The sequence below is a fragment of the Microcebus murinus genome, chromosome 1 (assembly GCF_040939455.1).
Source record: "Microcebus murinus isolate Inina chromosome 1, M.murinus_Inina_mat1.0, whole genome shotgun sequence".
Taxonomy (NCBI): domain Eukaryota; kingdom Metazoa; phylum Chordata; class Mammalia; order Primates; family Cheirogaleidae; genus Microcebus; species Microcebus murinus.
Window position 1 is genome coordinate 122,649,207 of NC_134104.1, and position 7,306 is coordinate 122,656,512.

The window sequence follows — 7,306 nt, forward strand, 5'->3', positions numbered from 1 at the left end:
ATTCCCAAGGCCCAACCTAGAACCTCCTCCAGCCTCTCATGACAATTCTGAAGCCAGTACTGATTAAATTTAAGTACAAGTTGTACCTCCTGATATAGGATACCTACATGCAAACAAACCCTCCAGTAAAATAGCTATGCTAGTAGTTTATTATAGTTTGCCATGCTAGCTAAATAAAGGAGTTGAGTCTATTTAAAAGGGTTTCGAGTAATTCTCAAGTCTCTTTACTAGGGTTTTTCTTTTATCAAATTGTTATTTTGTGAAATGAAGTAATTAGTGCTTGAATCCTGGAAAAAACTGCAGAGTTTTTCTATGGAGTAATATTTGTTGTAGTGGGATATGACCTACTTATTAACAGTTTTTAAATTAGTGAGGTCCCCTCAGTTCTACCAACAACAACCATGTTGCTCAAAAATGACTACTTGTGATAGCAGAAATATGGAAGTCCAATGTGTGAGCCTGCAAACTGCCTTCCCTCCCTCTGACACTTTTAAAAATATATTTCACAGCATTCAAATAGGGGAGAAATTTTTCTCACCTTGTAAACTTATAGCTTTCTCTACTGGGTAAAATAAGGACAGTTTTCACTGATACTTAACTAGTACAAGTAATGTAAATTTTTAACTAGAGAAAAGTACTTATTTTTCTCTTTGTGGGTGTCATCGTTACAGAAAGAAGCAACAGAAAGGAAAGATTCTTGCATGAGGATATGAATTTGAGAAAAGATCATCCAGGCTGTCACTCATTTGCTGTTTTTCAGTCTACTTGCTTCATATATATAACCTGGCCATCCTGTCTCAGGAAATTGATATATTAGAATGTGATATGAATTAGCTCAAAAGTTTCCTACCCTCCATTCCAGAAATTGCTCAGTGAGAGATTTAGGTATGTTTGTGAAGAAAAAGATATAAACCACCCACTTGGTGGGTGGTTTGCCAAGTCCTAGAAATCCACCCATTGCTCTATTATAATCAGAGCCTCCATAGACTGCTTTATAATTGCTAATTACCTTTTTATCTCTGACAATAAATAGCTTCTCTAAACTTAATTGATTTCACTTGTGAAGACCCATAGATTACCCAAGATTTCTAGTCTCCATCTGTCATATAGATCCAGCCAGGAAAACGTTTTATATCTATGTATCTGTATTTTAATAACTGACATTTTTCCATTCAGTGTGACTACGTACAGATTTAACTTAGAGGAAATTTTCATAGAAAAGTTGGTTTTCTTTATATTCTTTATAGAGAATATATTTTTATACAATATTTCAGATTTAAGATGTATATAGATGATATATGCCCCTCTATACTCCCTCAACTTAAGAAAAAACACACTATAAATACAGTCCAAACCCCCACATACCCTTCCCAACAAGTTGATTTTTTAGATGGAGGCTTCACACTTAGCAAGCTTAGCCACAGGAGAGAGAGAATGGTTTATGGAAGGAAACACCACGTTACAGTGCATATAATAGGCAACACAAATGTCAATGGGCAAAACTCTTGTTGAATAAAATGTTTGGACACTCTGAACTGATATAAGAAAATAAGAGCTGGAAATCTCCTATGGTCCAACACCTATGCTTTATAATTACAAATTTGACAAAGAAATCAAGTAGTAACCCTTGGGGGGAAAAAAGATAATTTGGAACAGCAACGAGGTGAGGAATCAGATTTCATTCATTCAACAAACACGCTACATTATCCCTGTCTTTTAGCTCATTTTATAATAAGACAAGCTATCATAATTCAGAATAAAAAGTTTTGCTATAAGTGAGGCACATAACATAAACAAGCATATAGGAGCACCAATTCTGAATGATGTAAGGAGAGGCTTTCTGCAAGAAGTGATGCCTGAGCTGAATTCCAAAGAACTTTTAAGAGTTAACCAGTTGTCATGGACTGTTTTATGTCCCCTCCAAATTTATAAGTTGACCCTCCCCCCAAGTGTGATGGTTTTAGGAGGTGGGACATTTGGGAGGTAATTAGGATTAGATGAGGCCATAAGGATAGAGCCCTTATAAATGGGATTAGTGTCCTTATTTGTTGCTCTTGCTTTTTCACTCCTGAGCTCGGTAGGTGAAAGAATAAATAACAGCAAAAGAAATAATAACAGCGAAAAGAATAAATAACAGTGAAAGACCTGAAACACAGCATTTAGAGAGGAGGAGAGAGACCAAAATCTAGCGGAGAAAATGGCCTCTTCAGCCAAGGCCCTCCCCCTATTTATTTCCAAGAACACGTGCAAAGGGTCAGGGCTGTTTGCTAATTTCCTTAACAACTTCCATACAGGTCAGCTGTTTTCAGCTGACCTTTGCACAGAGCAAACAAGCAGCTTTGGGCAGGCATTTTCGCTTGACCCTTCATTCACCTTGCTCACGTTCTTTCCGTCCATCTATCCATCCATCCTTTCTTCTAGGCCCAGCCTCTACATTATTAAAATCACCAGAGACTTGCTTCTTCTCTCTGCTCTCTGTCTTGTAAACCATGTAAGGATACAACAAGAAGTAAGCAGTCTGCAACTCAGGAGAGGGCCCTCACCAGAACCTACTCATGGTGGCACCCTGATCTCCAGCCTCCAGACTGGCGAGAAAGAAATTTCTATTGTTCATAAGCCATCCAGTCTATGGTACTTGGTTATAGCAGTCCAAATAGACAAAGACACCAGCAAATGGCAAAAGGAAGGGTGTTCCAGGCCTAGGGAACAGCCCATACCAAAGCATAAGAGCATAGAACATGGGGAAGAGAAAGTAGTTTAATTTGACTGAGTGTGAGAGGAGAAGGAGAAAAATGATGACTGAAAAATGGGGAAAAGAGTAGAATTCAAGGATAGCAAATGCATGGTATGCCATTCTTCCATCCACCTGTACATATGGCAAACAATCAATCATGGTATTCAACTCTGTTATAGTGAATATAAGTAAAATCTAGGGTCGTATGATCTGGGTTAAAATCCCAGCCCCAACACCTATCAGCTGTGTAAACCCAATTTGCACCTTGAAAGATACTAGATAAATGATTTGTACAGTTATCTTGAAAGTGGATATAATGGCCATATGAGTATAGTAATCCCCCTTTGCCCTCAGGGAATACATTCTACATGCCTGAAACCACAGATAGTACCAGATCTTATTATATATACCATGCTTTTTCTTATACATACATACCTATCATAAAGTTTAATTTATAAATTAGGTGCAGTAAGATTAACAACAATAAAAAATAGAACAATTATAACAATATATAGTAATAAATTATGTGACTGGGCTCTCTCTTTCAGTGTCTTATAACATACTGTGGGTAACTGAAACTGCAGAAAAAGAAATCGCAGATAAGAGGGGACTACTGTACTTGTTTTTTACTGTCGTTAATGAGCTAAAGAAGTATTTGGCATGTAGACAGTGCTAAATAAATTTTAGCTATTATTAATATTATTGTCCTAAACCCAGATGTGGCCTCAGACTCCTGAAGGCACTGTTACTGGCAGCCCACTTCAACCAATCAGAATGGGCTCCCTAAGGCGAACTCCTGGAGATCTCTGGTGCCCAACAGCTCTGATTTAAAGTTCATCCTAATACCACTCGCCTATGCCAATTCTTTTCTGCATTTAAGTAAGTTTTCTATGATTAAATATTTCTCTCAGTCCCAAAACAACTCATTAAAAAAACTAGCCTCTGACAACCCTAAATATTTTCTTGAAAACTGAAAGATTATTTTCACTGATTTTTTTCTTTATAATCTTTTAATAAAACATACCATATTCTAAGTAGTTTGGACTTTTGTTCTTTAAATGCATTACTTATCACTTGCTCACACTCAAGTTGATATGCCATTTTTATGACTATATCTCATGTATTTCTGAACCATATTTCTATCAGCTTGCCATTCCTGTGAAGAAGAGCTTAGCATCCTCTACAAAGATGTAATATTGGGGCACATGGATTCTACCAAGTGATTCCCCAAAATTCTCATGACTAAGTCCTAGACTTGGAATGTCTTTTGTGTATGCATCCATTCCCACTCAAAAACACCTCTGGGATTCTCTGGTGTGAACCAGACTAGATGCTAAGGATACAGGGTCAAGCAAACAGGCATGATCCACCTAGAGAAAGTTTACTATCTCTGCCTGTCCTCCAAGTACTATGCTCTGGGCTGAAAAGCTCTGTTAGCCCAGTGGTGCCCCACCAAGATCTCCTTGTATCCCTTTTATGAGCCCCGTGCACCCATTTTCTAGCCCCTGCTCTCTTGCCTGTGATCTTCAGAGGATTACCTTCGACATTGGGCACCACTTTACCTGTATGGAAAACCAAAAATGCCTAAGAGAGTACACCACTCTGTTGCACAGCCCATAGCCAATGATTAACAGGTGTACATGTGCAAAACCCCAGCTCCTTTCCTTCAAAGTGTGACAAACTCTGAGGTATTATTTATACTACAAAGCTCCCTGCATGATCAGGCTGAGTCTGTTGCTTGAAATTCTACCCTGCTTGACTTTATGAGCTCCTCCTGAAAGCACTTTCTTTATAAATCGCTTGCACATGAATGCTTGACTCAGTGTCTGCTTCTGGGAGAACCCAATTATGACCACCCTTTGCTTATTATTAAGGTGTAGCATTTATCATACTATATTTAGGCTAAGTATGTTATATACTGTATGGTAAATTGCATGAGGATAGAGACCATGATTCATTTGTCTTTGAAACCCTCCAAACCATGACACATAGCTACAACTCCAGAAATCTCTGTTGAATTGACTTGAGCTGAAATGTCCCCGGTATGTCTCTCTCTAACATTTCCACCCCTTACCAGCCACTTCTATGATCTTATCCCCACTTCTCTGCCTCTTGATAATTCAGCTACAGGCACATAGGCCTTCTTAACTGTTTACCAAATATACCAAGTCTACTCTTGTCTCTGGCTACAACACTCTGCCCCCACCACCTTGCATCTGCAAGCCCCTCCCTCCCATACTAAATTCAGGTCTCTGCTCAGAGAATTCTCCTGCCAGAGAGGCCTTTCCCTAGTCAAATGATCCAAAGTAGCACTCCCTCCCACAGCTCCTACTCTCTAACTCAGCCTTTCTCATAGGGTTTCTTCAGAAAATGAAGCCTTACAGAAAATGACTTCAGTGACTGCTTTCTTGAGTCTCCCAAGGATGACACACAGCTGGTGTCATTCTAGCTGCATAGGAGAGAAGTTAATTCATGCTATACAAAGGGTAGCCTAGGGCATGAGAGTTGACTTCTCTGCTGGAACAGAGAAGGGCTGCTCTGAACTATTATCCTACAATTTCCCCCTTACCTCTCAACAGCAGATGGATTATTTCTTTGTTGTCTCCCTACCATTTAGAATATAAGCATATGAACTTTGGTTCTGATCCCTGCTTAATCCCAGGGTCTAGAACTGGTACATGGGAAACACTCAAAAAGTATGTGCTGAATGGATGTCGCAGGGTCCATTTGTGTTATAACTCTGAACAACTTTTCAATTGTTAAAACAGTCTATGTTACAACTTCTCCATCCAGAAATACATATATTGCAGATTACCTGAGCGGAATGGTGACAGAAAATGTTAAATGGAATTAGAAAAGATGAAAATAATCTGGCCAGATGATAATAATGAAAGGCTTTACTATCCAAACACAGAGTAGCTCTCTGCTCAATCAGGAGGAGAGATGGGGAGAAGGGGCATGTAGTGGGTGTAAATTGAGGGCTGCTTTCTAAATCCCACAAGGAAAGGAAATAGAGGGAACTTTCATCCCAAACAGGATCACAAATGCATCCAAGAGATTGCTGTGGGTGAACTAAGTAAAAACTAACAACATAATTAAATTCTACATCCTCATGGGACAGGGGAAAACCAAGAAACAAATTGCATACCCTTTAGATTTTTTAAAAATGGAAATGTGATATAGACTCTGTTTAGAAGACAATTGAAACTGAAGGACTTTAAAAAGTCAATAGCCCACAAGAAAAATCTATATACTTTTTTGTTGTTGTTTGTTTTCCATATACTGAGGAATAAACACAACAAGCATTATAGACAGGAGCTAAAACGAGAACTGCTGGAGCCATATAAATTATCAGAGAAAAAGAGGACGTATCCCCCTAAACTGGTAGTTCATGTGAAAAAAATAAAGAAACCCAATCAATTATAAATGAAGAGAATAATAACTACAACAAAAAAGACTTTAAAAGCACCTTAAAAATGTCTTCAAAGCCCATAAAAGGAGATCATTTTAATATGTCAGAGAGAAGAAGTCACTCAAAGAATAAGTGGAATACTTTGATCTTGGTGGGATAAAGGATTAGCTCAAGGATAGAGAGGGGCATATTTCACAGGCTGAATTATTTGCTTTGGAGCAAATTAAGATGTTGAAAAAATAACATAGAGACTTACTTTCCTATGAATCCCTAAAGATGGACGAGTTAGAATTACTATAGTGACCATGTACTATTTCTCAGAATACTTTACAAGGCTAAACAAAACCCATGTGGACAAACCATCAGGACTGAGAGATAGGGACCCTGTTGACTCAAACAGGTGACTTGTATCTACAGATGAGTAGCTGTCGCTCATTCCTGCCAAGGTGTTCAGAGGGACCTGAAGAAAGATAATCTCAAAGATTACTTTTGTTTTATTTATTTTATTTGTTTGAGACAGAGTCTCACTCTGTTGCCCTGGCTACAGTGAGACTTTTGTTTAAATATTCAATGATCTTAACCTCAATTATAGGCTCCATGACTTCACCCAACTTAAAATTAATGAAATGATTATTTGACCAGACTGGATAAGAATTATGTGTGGCCATGTTCTTTCTATTTTTTCTTATATCTCTTGACATTAACTATCACTTGTGAATTTATTCACCAAATTCCACTTAAAAATTGCAGCTTTAAAAGATACTGAAAGCCCAGTACATAGTAATCATTCAATTAATGTTACTTGATTTAAAATAGATTTTCCAGTAAATACAAAAAAATACAAAAACCAAAGAATTAAAATAAAATAAATTCTAGGCTGTCTGCCCTCCCCACTTATTTTCTTTCTTTTTTGTACTGAGCTCCCACCTAGAAGTCTATCAGTTATGTCAACAATAGCCCTGTGACAAAAGTTTCTAACAAGGTGCCCCAAAACATGGCACTCATATACTCCCTATAGCTATTTGTGCTTAAGAGCTCCTCCTGAGAGAATATTGAAGTAGCTAAAGCCATTCCGTTAGAAAGAGTATTCAGGTCTTCTGTTTTCAAAGAATTTTTTTTTTTTTTTAAAGAAGGCTCATTAGCCGGGCGCAGTGGCTCAC